Here is a 15081-nt window from a genome sequence, read left to right on the forward strand (position 1 = left end):
ATGTTTTTGCCGATAGTTTGCATTTTATCAATGGCAGTCCTTGTCTGGAAGTTTGTACAGTTCCATGATATTTTGTTGTTGTTGAAATCTGAGCCATTCTGATCAAACTGAAGCCTATTTTTAACCAGTTATGGTAAGAAAGGAATACGATCATTTTTCACTATCCGTTCCATATTGTGCAGTAATCCTTGCTTTTAAATGAAACCAAACGTTGGATTAGAGCTGGGTTTAATGCTCCTTTCATAAAATGATCCCATTGCCGTTCATGTAAATTAATGGAAACTTGTCTGTAGGGATCAAATTATTAAAAGACTACTGTGGACAAGATCTTAGGGAGATCATTAAAATAGATTTTACTGATTTGTATTTTGTGACCAATAGAAACATAATATTGTGATTAAGTACAGGATTTACATTTTTGAACTGTTGAAATCATTAAAATGATACGTTATAGATTAGCTATTGAAGCACAGATTCACTAATATAGAGATATTAGTGCTCTCTCTCTCTCTATAGAATGCATGTGTGTGTCAATATATATTATAATTAGAATGGAATAGAATCCCTGCAGTACAGAAGGAGGCCATTCATCCCATTGAATCTGTACCAACCACAATCCTAGACAGGCCCTATCCCCATAACCCCATGCATTTACCCTAGTTAGTCCCCCTGACACTAAGGAGTAGTTTAGCATGGTCAATCCACCTAACCCCCACATCTTTGGACTGTGGGAAGAAACCAGAGCATCCAGAGGAAATCCATGCAGGCACGGGGAATATGTGCAAACTCCACAGACAGTGACCCAAGCCAGGAATTGAACCCAGGTCTCTGGCGCTGTTAGGCAGCAGTGCTAACCCCTGTGCTACTGTGCCACCCCATTTATGTATGTCTGTGATTTTAATCAACAGTACATTTAAATTGATACATAGTAAATACAATTTGTGACTGCATTTTATCACTTTACCCTTAGAATTCATTCACCCAAAATATTGCAATCTTTTCAGTTACTTCTGTTTAATTTACAATGTAATTAATGATGTAAACATGTGAACTTTGCTGTTCCCCATGTTTCTGCCTCTTGCATGTGGAGTATTACCACTGGAATCTCGGTAAAGTGTGCAAACTTTTCTTATTAATGCCATCTGAGCTTTACCTTTTAAAAATCATGCAACTGAAGGAATTGTCCCTCTGAACTGAAGTTGGTATGGAAATTATCTTTTGAAGTCTATGATGCAGTGGTGAATTACTTCATCAAAGATCAGTCACTGATAGTACTATAACATGATGAACTTGGCACATTATACAAGATGTGTATTGCTGAAACCTTAAACTATATTGGTAGTTACACATAAGACCAAGAACAAAGAAAAGCACAGCACAGGCCCTTTGGCCCTCCAAACCTGTGCCGATCATGATGTCCTAACTAAACTTAAAAAAAACCTTCTGTCCTTACTCAGTCTGTATCTCTCTAGTCCCTCCCTATTTGTACACCCATCCAGATGCCTCTTAAATAAGTTGAGTGACAAGATTGTATAAATTTTATTACCTTGTCATTATTATGCCAAAGGCACTCTTTCAGATTCTTTTGAAATCACCATTTATCAATTGTTATTTCAAATTATTTTAGGAGCTTTTTAAGGATTGAAATTATCTTGAGCACAAGACTGACACCTGTCTTTTGTAGAGAAACTTAAAATGATAATTAATGTACAGATTTCAATTAATCACCAATCTCAACTTTATGTGCTTCTGTTTGACTTCTATTTTCTGCTAACATAGATAACACACATTAAAGCAAAGTTGTGTATCCTCTGAAGTGCAACTGTTTTTGTGACAGAGAGGTACTGTGTTGCAATTATTCCTGATCAAAACGGGTAATTGTGACATAACTAATGGTGCAAATGTGTGAATTTGCTTTTGGAATTCTGTAGATATATGGAAAAGAAAAACACGATTTGAGCTTTTAATGCATAATACCTTACTTCCATGCTGCATGTATGTAATTTCATTGCTCTACAGATAATGCCCCTGAAGAAAGGTATAGTTGGAGTCTGTGATGATTGCGTCCTGATCAGTTTGTGTTTACAAGTAAAGATCTCGCTTATTTAGCACTCACTGATGATCATTCACTAAAGTATTGTAACCAGTTGTTTCATCCTCTTATGGGCACTTAGTGTCACTGACCCTATAATAGAAATAATGCACTGTGACTTAACCATGAATTCATCCTTAAAGATTGTCAGTCTGGCTTATTTATATGATTAACCAGATGGCGAGCATCCATTAAAACTTTGCATACATTGCAATTTATTTTATTCTGTTTATAGTTGATTTTTTCCCCTCAAAAATCAAGGCAAATGCAGCTTCAGAAGGTAAAACAATGCTCCAATTTTGAATATCTCCATTAAAATTATTGTAATGAAAGTTACTACTGTCTTGGCTAACTGAGGACTTTTGTCCTCAAATATTTTCAAGCTCATTAACAGAGGCAACAGGAGTGATGCTTCTAAAGTCTTGTTTCATCAATATGGAACCTATTTCATGGGAAGAGAACATTTCGTATGCCTATAACATACTGCACAAAAAATTGCACAAAAACTTATTTGCTGTTATATTCTTTGATTGTTGACAGATTCTGTTTATAAGCCAAGCTTTTTTGAACCACTGTTAATTTTGACAAGTGGATTTATATAATAAGTATGGCCTAACAATCAGTATTGGGTGGCACAGTGACACAAGTGGTTAGGACTGTTGCCTCACAGCGCCAGGGGCATGGGTTCGATTCCGGCCTGGGGCCTATCTGTGTGGAGTTTGCACATTCCCCTCATGTCCACGTGGGTTTTTGCTGAGTGCTTCGGTTTCCTCCCATAATCCAAATACGTGCAGGTTAAGTTGGCCATGCTGAATTGCCTCTTAGTTTGTCTGAGTGTGAGTGTGGCTGTGTTTGATGCGGTGTAATGCCCCTCAAGCGACAAGCCTGTGGTGGCAGACTAGCAACTAGCGATCTGTTCCAGGAATAATTAGCTACAGAAACAGATAGTCTGACCTATGCATTGTCAGGTGTGGAAAGGTTGAGAGAGAGAACAATCAGTACTGGATCAGAAAAAAATCTTGGCAGTAAGTTATAGAATGTCACTAGATTCTGAGCAGGTACCAGTTGACCATGCACAAGTGAATATATGTCTGAAACTTTGTTTTTTTTAAAGTGAAATGTTTGATCCTTATCAAGACTTAATTGTAATAGTAGATTCTATTGGTAGGTGTAATATGCATTACATTGAATCTGATTAACTGTCATACAGCCATTGATTTGTTGTGTAATGCAGTCAATAACAAAAAAAACTGTATCTTAAAGCTGTGACGTCACTGCATGTTTCCTTTCAATTTTTGCCACTTTAAAATATCCTGTATCCACAATTATAAGGGAAGGTGTAGATGTAGGCTTGTCACACTGTAATGGTGCTTTCCTGCCAGTGTGTTGCTGATGCATCTTGATCTGGTTCAGCCCTGCACTCTCTAACCTAATTTTACCCCTATTTGGTCTTAATTCCTTAGGATGTATCAGCTAAATTCTGTCCAAAACCATATCATGCAGATGTAAAGGGTATCCAGGAAAGTGTGACTTATCCTATTGGATTTAACATCTCGGTTCAACATGATCCTCATCAGATAAAGTAGTCAATGTCAGTGCATAATTATAAGAATGTAAAAAGCACTATGGAGTTGATAGTTTCAATGAACCTTTATTGCAAGGTCAGTGCGGTCCAGCATAACCATATCTACCTAGAGAATCCTACTGAAAAACTTAATTCGAAGTTTATAGTAATATACAAACAGCTTTTCATTTAGGCAGCGATATATGGCATCAAATATCCCTTTTCCAATTGGTGAAACATGGTGAGCTAGGATTCATAAGGAAGCTGGTGCCTGACTTAATTCACTTATCTATTTGTGTTATTTTTCAACAAGTTTGTGTTGTCTAACCTTAAACTAATGGTAATTTATTTTGTTTACATTGTAATGCTGTATCTTTTACTCTTAACTATTTTTCTCTAAAGCTTTTGATCTGAATGTAATAGTTTCTTTTGGTCCAAAGACACATTTATTATTTATTGTCAAGTGGTGAGTGGAGTGAGGGGAGGGGTGTGGACAATGTTCGTGTAGGCCCTTTAAAATTGACGAAGAACTCTATTGAGTTTCAAATGTGTCGTGACACTGTTCTAGATTACAATGCATTATACTTATACCGATTCTTTATTGTAATGTAATAGTTTTGATTTTCTGATGCAAGTATTGTTGGGAAGTAGTTTCGTAATTACCAGGGAAACTGCGAGGTAACAGCTTTGTCCAAGCTGTGTCTGGTTTTGGCAGCAGCTGTGTGAAGGTCCTTTCAATTTGAAAAACAGTTTGCCTCTTACCTCAAGCACCTGCTGGGGGTATCATTGGCACAAAGGGACGCTTGTCTGCTGTTCGCTCTTGTTTCATCGGGTAGGCATGCTGATTACAGAATTGGCAGACGAGTCACTGTAGACAGATCAATGATGCCTCATTTCAGTGCAATTGGCAGTAATTGCCACTTTTCCCTTTTGTGCGAGGGAAAGAATGCCATTTTGTAGCCTTCTATTCTGCTGATTACGGCTAACAAGATGAACTCACTTTATCAAGTTGATGACGAAGGTTGAAAGTAATGAGCAAGTATTGGCTGCTGTTTCCATGTGCAGAAACAGCAGGGAAGTTGGAGAATAGACTTATCAGCATGTCAAATCCAGCCGTATTTTTGTGTTTGGAATAACAAAACATGTCCCTCATTTTTCAGCTGTTAAATGAAACACTGGAAATAAAACTTGCTTTCCCATTTTTCTTATTCTGTTAGGATAAATGAAAGCAAACTGGAGAAGCTGTCCTGGTATATTTAATGAACATTTGATCATATTGGTCGTATTTTGGCATTTGGCTACGCAAAACCCCATATTGGATTACATTGGGTCAGATATATGGCACAGAAATGGGCTATTTGGCCAGGCAGTCCATGGTGGGGTTGATGCTCCACGTGAACTCCTCCCGTCTTTCCTTCAGTAAATCTACCATTGTAGCCATCCATTTTATACCCCCTCAAATGCTTGTCCAGCTTCCCTTTAAATGCCACTCTCTTTGGTTATGAGTTCCATATTCTTACTACTACTCTACGTTGGAAGAAAAATTCAGTTTGTAGCTTAAAGCTAGGATCTATTCAGTTTCATGAGTTGAGTCTGGAAGGGTGGTAGAAGTGGGATGACTTGCATCCTTTAAGAAGTACCTGGATGAGTACTTGGCGTGGCAAAACATTCAAGCGATGGCAAGTGGGATTAGGTGGGGCAGGCCAGGGTCTGTCATGCATCAATGCAGACTTGATGGGCTGAAGGGCCTTTTCTGTATTGTACTATTCTGTGATCATACTTGGAAAAGTAAGAATTGGAGGGAAGATCACCAAACTGGCCTCACACAATTAGTTTGAAGAAATTTCCGCATTGTTTTGCTTACTTATGCAGCAAGGAACTAATACTTCCCAATTTTATTTTTCCACCTGCACTTAAATAACTTATTTGATAAATTCAGTAATAGCTTATAAGAAATGAAGTCTCTGCTCCTGCCAGAAAGTAAGGTCAGCATTTTTATTTGTAAGCACCACCAATGTTGGAAGGATTGTCAATTACAAAGAACAAAAAATCAGCCTGGGAAACAGGCCCTTCGGCCCAACGAGCCCATGCCGCCATCTCAACACCACCAGTCCCCCTCTCCACCCATGACCCCTGTCTAATGTTTTATGGCCATCCAGATTGAGGGAAACTGATTTAAGGACAATTTATTCCTGCCAATCACCCTAACAGCACATCTTTTGGGGTGTGGGAGGAAACCGGAGCACCTGGAGAAAACCCATGCAAGCACGGGGAGAATGCGCAAACTCCCACAGACACCGGCCCAAATCCATGTGTCTGCACAGCAATCAGCGATTAGTCACTGAGCTGTCGTCTTGCCCAGTATCTGGTCCAGTTTAGGCACACACTAATGACATGGAGCACTAGGCCAATCTCGAACAACCAAGAGCAGCCCCAGTACGACCCATCGCGTGTATGCCCCTCGTTGGACACGAGGCAGACCGACTTATAACCTGTGACTGAAGAGGGGGAGAAAAAAAAACATTATTATTATACCATATCCATTTACCTTACCAGGGACGCCCCAATGCTAATGACCCTTATTTAAAACAATCTCCTATATCCACCCATCTCCAACCCAGTCATGTGCCTGTCTAAGTTACTCTTAAATGACTCTAGCGTGTTTGCCTCCACTACCTTACTTGGCAGAGCATTCCATACCCTCACTACCCTCTGTGTGGAAAAACCTTCCTCTAATATCTGTGTTGTACCTCTCCCCCCTCACCTTAAGTCCATGGCCCCTTGTCCTACGTGTCTCTATCATAGGAAATAGCTTACCTCTGTTTACTCTATCTATACCCTTCATAATCTTATATACCTCTATTAGATCCCCCCTCAGTCAGCGTCTTTCAAGGGAAAAGAGCCCCAATTTCTTCAATCTTTCCTCATAACCCAGTCCTTCCATACCAGGCAACATCCTGGTAAACCTCCTCTGCACTCTCTCCAGAGTCTCCATGTCCTTCCAGTAGTAAGGCGACCAGAACTGGACGCAGTACTCTAAATGCAGCCTAACCAACATTCTGTACAACTGCAACATTAGACTCCAGCTCTTATATTCTATACCCCTTCCTATAAAGGCTAACATACCATAGGCTTTCTTCACCACACTCTCCACTTGCACTGCCACCTTCAAAGACTTGTGCACTTGCACCCCCAGGTCTTGCTGCGATTTTATACTCCTTATGGGCTTACCCTTTACCATCTAACTCCCCCCTACATTATTCCGGCCAAAATGCATCACCTCACATTTATCCGGATTAAACTCCATTTACCATGTATCTGCCCAATCAACCAGCCTATCATTATCCCGCTGTATTGCCAGACACTGCTCCTCACTGCCCGCCAATCCAGCCATCTTGGTGTCATCAGCAAATTTGCTGATCACACCATCTACTTCCTCTTCCAAATCATTTATATACACTACAAAGAGAAGAGGTCCCAGTACCGAGCCCTGCGGCACACCACTAGTGACAGACCTCCAGCTAGAAAAGGACCCCTCCACTACTACTCTTTGACTCCTCTTTGCAAGCCAGTTCTCTACCCATCTAGATACCTGACCACATATCCCATGAGCTTTAATCTTCTGTACCAACCTACCATGAGGGACTTTGTCAAACGCCTTACTGAAATCCATATAGACGACATCAACAGCTCGTCCTTCGTTGACCGTTTTTGTCACCTCCTCAAAGAATTCTACCAGATTCGTAAGGCAAGACTTCCCATTTACAAAGCCATGCTGCGTATCCTTAATCAGACCGCAACGCTCTAAGTGTGCATACATCCTATCCATAAGAATCCTCTCCATCAACTTACCTACCACTGACGTTAAGCTCACCGGCCTATAGTTACCCGGGCTATCCCTCCCTACCCTTTTTAAACAATGGTACCACGTTTGCTATCCTCCAGTCCTCTGTAACCTCACCTGTGTCCAAAGAAGAGACAAAGATTCACGTCAGAGGCCCAGCAATCTCATCCCTCGCCTCCCTAAGCAGCCTAGGATAAATGCAATCGGGCCCCGGAGATTTATCGGTTTTAGTGCCAGCTAAAAGCCCTAACACTTCTTCCCTCGTAATCAATAGATCTTTCAATTGGTCTACCATTCCCTCAGTGACCGTGTGGAATGGAAGGCACTCAGATTTACAACTAATAATTGCTTATTTGAGACTCATTTGTTTTAAAATATTTTAAAGTTTTCATTTCTTCTCTGAGCAACAACTTGCATTAATATGACACCTTTAGCATAGTAGCACCTCCTGACTCCTCAACCTTATCCCCTATCTTCAACACACAAGTCAGGAGTGTGATGGAATACTCTCCAATTGCCTGGATGAGACCGTAAGATATAGGAATGGAATTGGACCATTTGATCCATTGTGTCTGCTCCGCCATTCAATTATGGCTGATGTGGTTCTCATCCCCATTCTCCCACTTCTTCCCCATAACCTGTAAAAGTGCAGCTCCAATAACACTGGATGGTGTCAAGAAGTAGGACAAAGTAGCCCACTTGATTGGCACCCCTTTTACAAACATTCACTCCCTCCACCGTCAATGAACAGTTGCAGCTGAGTGTACCATCTACAAGACGTATGGCAAAAACTCACTAATGCTCCTTACACAATACCTTCCAAACGCATTAACACTACCATCTAGAAGGATAAAGGCAGCATATGCATGGGGATACCACCATCTGGTGGTTCCCTTCCAAGTCACTCACCATCCTGACTTAGAAATATATTGTCGTTTCTTCAGTTTCACTGTGTCAAAATCTTGGAACTCCCTCCCTAATAGCACTGTGGATGTACCTACACCACAGGGACCGCAGAGGTTCCAGAAGGCAGCTCATCACCACCTTCTCAAGTGCAACTAGGGATGGGCAACAAATGCTGAGCCAGCCAACAATGCCCACATCCCGTAAAAATGAATTGTTAAAAATTCCAATAGCGCCTTACAGGACTGATTAACAAAACCAAACCATATAAGGAAATATTAGACAGAGGACCAGAAGTTTGGTCAAAAAGGTAGGTTTTAAAGAATTTGAAAAGGAGGCGAGAGAGGCAGAGTGAAAATTCCAGAGCCTGGGATCTAGACAAGGCACAGCAGCGACTGATGGAGTGAAGAAAAATAGGGATGTGCAGAAGGCCAGAGTGGTAGCAGCATTGCAAATCCTGAGAATTGTACGGGTGGAGGAGCTTACAAAGATCGGGAGGGGTGAGGCATTGGGAGCGTTTAAAAACAAGGTTGTGAATTTTAAAAATTGAAACACTGCTGGGCACAGATCCACAATAGTTCAGCAAACACAATGTTGACTGGGACTTGGTGTGGGTTAGCATGTGGACAGTTCAGTCTTTTGAGGATGCAAAGCCAGGGGACCATTGGAATACTTGAGTCTGGGGTAACATTACATACTATCCTAATCCGCAAAGTTGCTTGATTTCCATTAAAACTCCTTTGGATCCCATTAAAACACCTTTTGGTTCTTATAAGGTTCATGGCAACAGTGGTTTTCTACCCAATTTTATTTCTCTTTACGTTTACAGAGAAGAGTTTGGCAGAAAAGCTAATATTGGAAAGCTCTGCAAGAGGAGGATGGTGGCTTTAAGTTTTTGACCAACACACTGTTTTACAGATGTGGTTTGCCCCCACATAGCAACATGGTGGCAGAGTGGTTAGCATTGCTGCCTCATGGCGCCAGGGATCCGAGTTCGGTTCCAGCCTTGGGTGACTGTCTGTGTGGTGTTTGCACTTTCTCCCCATGTCTGCGTGGGTTTCCTCCGGCTGCTTCAGTTTCCTCCCACGGTCCAAAGATGTGCAGATTTACTGGATTGGCCATGCCAAACTGCCCCTTCTCGTCCAAAGATGTGTGTGTTAGTGGGATTAGTGGGGTGGTTATGGGGGTGGGGATTAGTGGTGTAAATACATAGGGTAACAGGGTGGGGTATGTGGGGGTGGGGGTAGGGGTGGTGACGGTGGTAGCGATAAATTCTGGGTAAGATGCTCTATAAGAAAGAGCTGGTGCAGACTCAGTAAGCTGAATGGCCTGCTTCTGCACTGTAGGGATTCTGTATGATATGGAGCAACATATTTTTAATGTTATGATAGCAAACATTATTGGTGCTGTAATTGGTTATGTTATAGAAAAGTAGACTGACAATTTTAGTTTGGCACTGTGCCCACTATTAAATTATAAATCTTGGTCACCTTGTAGAAGATAATATGGACTGAAGTTGGATGCTTCCCCATAGGGATGGAACAAAGTTAGAGATGGCAACTTATCTCATTCACATGCACTTGCTCGCAGTCAGTTTCAGATAGTCATTTGCAGAGGCTTGGGAACAGATCACTTAACTCATTGAGAATTGCAATGTTTTCGAGAGGCCTGAGAAGACCTTAGTGACAAAAATCAAGTATCTTCTGTTTCTATCGAGTTCAAAAAAAGCTAATAATTTTACTGTGAAATTAGCATCGAGGGAACTCAACCTTGTTTGGCTTTATAGAAAATAAAGGTATTTTTAGCACCTAGGCTTTCAAAGTTGGAGTTTTAATTTTGAATGGTGAGGCGAAAATAGTTTTGGATGCGGTTGACATAAGACTGAGTGTATTGACCTCTATGAGGTCTTGGAGTGTGAGCTCCCTGATTGAGGTAATGATTGTGTGCCCAGTCAGGGAATCTAACCCATAGGTATATATAGGATTATCAGGGCTACTGACATTCTGAATTCTGACCTTTATACCTGAAACATTCTTAGGAATGGAATTGAGTTTGTAAATAAAGGGAATCTGGTGAAGGGACGCTGGCCTCTGAGGAGTTATTTCAGTCAGCTAGCTTTGAAATTGAAATTTCAAGCCTGAATGAGGGCAGATACATTTTTAAAACTCCAAGGAAAATCAAAACATACTTCTGGTGGTTGTCAGTGATTGCTTTAATGTATCAAACCTTGTCATGTTTCTTTAAGATGCAAAAATATTAGCATAATGTTAAAGTTAACACAAAATGAAAATGATAGTAGCTAGTTTGATAAATAAGACATTGCCCCGCTGGTTTGTTTTTTTTTTCCAGTGAAGGGATTTTTCACCAATTACAAAAATCAAAGTTGACAATTATGGATAAAATTCTCCTATCTGGGACTAAGTCCCGTGACAGGCATGGGGAGTGTTTCCCACTGCAGAGGCTGACTGGAAAATATGTCATATTTTCTATCCCTAGCGTAATTAATCATAAACCCCAGGGTTTGTGCCATCTTATGTGAAGGGGCAGACTTGGTGGTGCACCTCATATCTGGGTGCCATATTTAAAATGTTCCCAACATCACTACCCCACCATTGAAGCAAGAAGATCGACCTCCTCAAGAAAGAAAATTGACTTCTAGGCTAGAAGATTCCCCTATTACCCTGGATTTGGAAGGTGGTTAGCACTGCTGCCTCACAGTGCCGGGGACCCAGGTTCAGTTCTGGCCTCGGGTTGCTGTCTGTGTGAGATTTGCACATTCGCCCTGTGTCTGCGTGGGTTTCCTCCGCGTGCTCCGGTTTCCTTCCACGGTCCAGAGATGCATTGGTTAAGTTAATTGGCCATGCTAAATTGACCCTAGTTTCAGGGGATTAACAGAGTAAATATGTGGGGTTATAGAGGTAAAGCCTGGGTGGGATTGTGGTCAGTGCAGTCGGATGGGCCAAATGGCCTCTTCTGCACTGTAGGGATTCTGGTATATGCTTCCCCCACCTATTGCTATGAATCTCCGACAGCCTCCATGTTGAACCCCGCAGGCAGCCCCAGACCTTCTTCAGGTCAGTCCCAACTTCTGCGTGTCATTTTGGTTTAGATGTGTTCTGGACAGGTGTGTCTTCACACTGCTGTCATGGAGAATTGGACTTGGGGGAAATGATTTCAGTCAGGCCGTCATATGTGTTCCCATTAGCGGGACGCAAATCAGTTTCATGTCATCCTCCAGCGAGATTCTGAAAATGCAATGGGGGGCAACGTCAGAAGACCCTGCTGTAATTTCATGCCAGCGTGAAACTGATTTTTGGGCTTCCTAGCAAATTACACTGCCTCGCCCTACCCCTCCCACACACCTGCCATTGATCCTGCCTGTGGCGGCATGGGAAAATTGTGTTCCATGATCATACATAAATAAATTGTATTTCATGATCTCAGGATGTCCCAAAGTGCCTTTCAGACTCTTAAGTAGTTTTAAAGTGCAGCTACTTGCAATGTTGGAATTGTTCTTGCGATGTGAACACTTTTTGTTAAAGGCACAACGTTTTTATATTCATTAATCAAGCATTCAAGTAATTTCCATTCAAAGTATTTAGTTAATAACCAAACACATGCTCTTAAATGCAATGTGTTTTGGCGTATGAGCAAAATGCTGATGACATATTTAAAACAAAAAGACAGATCTATGCTTCAAAAACAGAAAAAAAAACACAGGAGAATTGCTCAGTGGGATATAAGCTGCTTTATGTTAATGATGCCTTGTTCTGGAGCTAGGCCAACGTAAATTGTGCAGCTTATCAGACAAGCTTGGCTACAGGCCTGACACGGCACTGGAGATTAGAGAGAGAGAGACCCAGGACAATGCCAGCTGTGCCCAGTTTGATATGATAAATATGTTCTGTCATTTGGGTCTGTAGTGTCATAGCTACTGGCCCTGATGACCTTAAAATATCACCGTGTGACTAATCAGCTTTGACTATTTTTGCTTTTAAATTTTATGCCAGAATGTCTAACTGTGGCGTAGATCTTAATTGTTTGGGACAATTCCAGGTTCTGTCCCTGATCTTTGAGCCAGCTGATGTCCAGTAGATTGGAATATTGCTCCAATCTGCTCAGCTAGAGAGAAAGAACATTAGTTGGGCATCTCATTTCTGATCGTTCTTCAGTGATTCCTGTTGTGTGAATGTTGGGTTAGGACTCCTTGGCTGTAGCGCCAGCTATGGTCAAATATCTTGCCAGCACTTGTTGCCTCCGGGTGAAATAAAATCAAGAATGGTGTCTAGGGACTGAAGTTTGTATTTGAAAGTGATGCCCAGACACTCTTTATAGTGCTTGTCCATTGTAATTTATTTATTTATCAGACAGAAGCTCTCTGAAACAGTTGTCCTCCTGAGAGTGTACATCCAAAGTGCCCATTTGAGACCCAGGATCATAGAATCCCTACAGTGCAAGAGGAGGCCATTTTACCCATTAAGTCTGCACCAACTCTCTGACAGAGTATCATACCTAGGCCCTCTCCCCTTTCCATCGCTATGAACCCACACAGTTACCATGGCAGATTCATCTAACCTACACATCTTGGGACACAAAAGGCTAATTTAGCATGCCTAATTCATCTAACCTGCACATCTTTGGAGTGAGGGAGGAGGAAACTGGAGCACCTGAAGGAAATCCACGCAGACTGGGGAGAAACTCCACACAGACAGTCACCCAAAGTCAGAATTGAACCTGGGTCTCTGGCATTGTGAGGTAGCCACGCTAACAGTTTAATTGGCCATCCAACCTGCAGTTGCATTCCACGTTAGGGTGAAGTGCTTTGAAAGTTCTGATGATCACAAAAGGTGCTATATAAATGCAAGTCTTTTTTCTAACTGATGGGCAAACAGCCAGAATTGGGGAATGTGGGTTCTGGACAACAGCAATCCTATGCCTCCTGCCCCACAGTCAAATAAACTTGAGGATTAAGCATGGGAATGAGGCAGATGAGCCTGAGAAATGCTAAAAAATGGCACCTTGATCTTTCCTATTTTAATAAAGTCTCCTTTTACTGACCCAGCAAACTTAGTTGGGTCGGTATTGGAGAACACCATCGGTCTTGTCACTGGAATTTGAGAAGTCTTGGTAATTATTTCCGAGACGTTGCAAGTATGATAGTTCAGTGTTTTTGGCCATAAGGATGATATCATACTTCTCAAAAATAACAGAAAACAAATCACTAATCTTGGCTGTATAGTAAGTGCAGGAAAATAAACAATCTCCTAAAACACAAGTGTGAAGATAGTTTAATATAATACAAAGCTTTTTTAAATGCAGTCAAACCCCACGTGTAGTTTATATTCATTGCCTTCAAGTATTTGGAAAGGATTAGATCCAGCTGTGATGTATTATGTTGATGGATGGAAGTGTTTGTTGGATGCACAATCCTCAGTGAGTTCCTTGTTTAGTGCCTACCGTATGTTTTGACATTAATTGGATTAGCTGCCTTTGAACAACAAAACTGATGTAGCTCTTGTCTTTCCTGCCTTTGCCATGGGACAGGAATTTCCATTGTGCTGATACTCTGTTTATGCTACAGCTTCATCCAGAAACTTTTCTCCCATCTATCCTGAAGGAAGACATTGGGGAGGCACGGGAGCACAATGGTTAGCACTGCTGCCTCACAGTGAAAGGAACACAGGTTCGATTCCAGCCTTGGATGTCTGTGTGGAGTTTGCACGTTCTCCCCTGTCTGCGTGCATTTCCTCTGGGTGCTCGGTTTCTTCCCGTAGTCCAAAGATGTATAGGTTAGGTGGATTAGTCATGGCAAATGTTTAGGGTTACAGGAATAGGGTGGAGGGGTGGGCGTGGGTGAGAAATGCTCTTTAGAGTCAGTGCAGTCTCAATTGGCCAAATATCTGCACTAAGAATTCTATGGTTCATTTTGACACAGGATTTCATGGATATCTGATACTATAGCCATGTGAGTCCAGTGGTGACACCTTTGGGTCTGATCCTGTGCATACCCGACATGTGTATATTTGAGCAAGAGACATTGGATATGAATTAGATTGAATTGGCACAGTGGTTGGCACTTGCTGCCTCACAGCACCAGGGACCAGGGTTTGATTCCCAGCTTGGGTCACTGCCTGCGTGGAGTCTGCCCGTTCTCCATGTGTCTGTGTGGCTTTCCTCCCACAGTCTGAAAGACGTGCAGGTTCAAAGCCTTGATCTGAACAGGCGCTGGAGTGTGGCGACGAGGGGAATTTCATTAACTTCATTGCAGTGTTAATGTAAGCCTACTTGTGACAAATAAGTAAACTTTAACTTTTCCCCATTTACAAAAGTGCTGAAGACAATTGGTATCCTGGTTGACATCAGCTACATCAGCTGAGTTCTGGGACACCTCCCAGAATTCGGGTTCCCTATTGCTTTGATTCCTTTTTTGATCTCTAAATTGTCATGTTTGCTTCAGGCTGACTAATTGCCCCAAACATTGCTGTGCCCATGACATTGATATCTTCATTCCGCAAATATAGTACATGTTCAGCATTCTTTTGAAAATGACTAAATTGTCATTGCAATGATCCAGTCAATATAATGTTTGTCTCACTTAGACAGAGATCAGGGGTTGCATGCTTTGAGTACTAGACACCAACCCATTGTTATGGGGAAGAGCTTCGAAAAAAGCGTAAT

General features: G+C 41.7%; 1 protein-coding gene across 3 annotated transcripts in view; it reads left to right on the forward strand.

The window, feature by feature from the left end:
• The window catches only part of celsr2 (cadherin, EGF LAG seven-pass G-type receptor 2), a 309225-nt gene that overhangs the window by 4306 nt on the left and 289838 nt on the right, over positions 1 to 15081 (forward strand). The window lies entirely within an intron of this gene.

The sequence above is a fragment of the Carcharhinus amblyrhynchos genome, chromosome 22 (genome assembly GCF_965287045.1).
Source record: "Carcharhinus amblyrhynchos chromosome 22, sCarAmb.v2.hapA, whole genome shotgun sequence".
Taxonomy (NCBI): Eukaryota; Metazoa; Chordata; class Chondrichthyes; order Carcharhiniformes; family Carcharhinidae; genus Carcharhinus; species Carcharhinus amblyrhynchos.